The following is a 774-nucleotide window of genomic DNA, read 5'->3' as shown; positions in this document are numbered from 1 at the left end:
GTGGTGGTTTTCATATTGACTTCAGTCTTTTGAACACGTATTTTCTTACAATGTTATAATGTTATACTCTCATAAAAAAAAAAAAAATGCCCAAAGCCTTGCTCTGACTCATTCATGCATGTTTGAGAAATCCTGCAGCGTTTTTATGAAGCCGTGCTGAGGAGCAAAACGACAGGTGGGGACCAGGTACGCCCCTGGGGCGTGTCTTTAAGCCAAACTTCCTCATGGCAGAGCRCCCCCCCTCCTTCCCTCCCTCCCCACACACCCCGCCCATGACTCCTGCAGGCTCTCGGGTGAAAGTGAAAGTGAAACTTAAACTGTCTGCTGAGCTCTCAACATTAGTTCTCACTCAGCGAAGCTCCTTTCAGATTCAAAATACCTTTGAGGAAATRTATTTTCAGATGCCAAGTGAACTGCATCATTGTGCAGGCGCAACCCCGCGCTCGCACACGGAACAGAAGCGGAAGGTGGTTCTTAAAGAGACAGAGGCCAATTTCAAGGCGTTTAGAAGAGGAAGTGATGAGAAGATAAGTTTATTTTCTATTTAAACATGAAAACAGCATTTTAATAACAGCTAAAGGTGACATAGATGCTTTATTATGGTACAGTATTTAAATATATGCCTGAGAAACACATAATATTGGCCCTTTAAAAATAGCTTTTCAATAGACTGACATGGTCGGACCTTTGCCCCTGATATAACGAAGTGCCTTGCTGTCTGCTCGGAACTAATCAGAGGTCAAAGTCTGCGCTCAGGCTGACAGTCAGAAACAA

This window comes from Austrofundulus limnaeus, unplaced genomic scaffold, assembly GCF_001266775.1.
Source record: "Austrofundulus limnaeus strain Quisiro unplaced genomic scaffold, Austrofundulus_limnaeus-1.0 Scaffold33, whole genome shotgun sequence".
In the NCBI taxonomy this organism is placed as follows: domain Eukaryota; kingdom Metazoa; phylum Chordata; class Actinopteri; order Cyprinodontiformes; family Rivulidae; genus Austrofundulus; species Austrofundulus limnaeus.
This window is presented reverse-complemented; position numbering follows the sequence as displayed.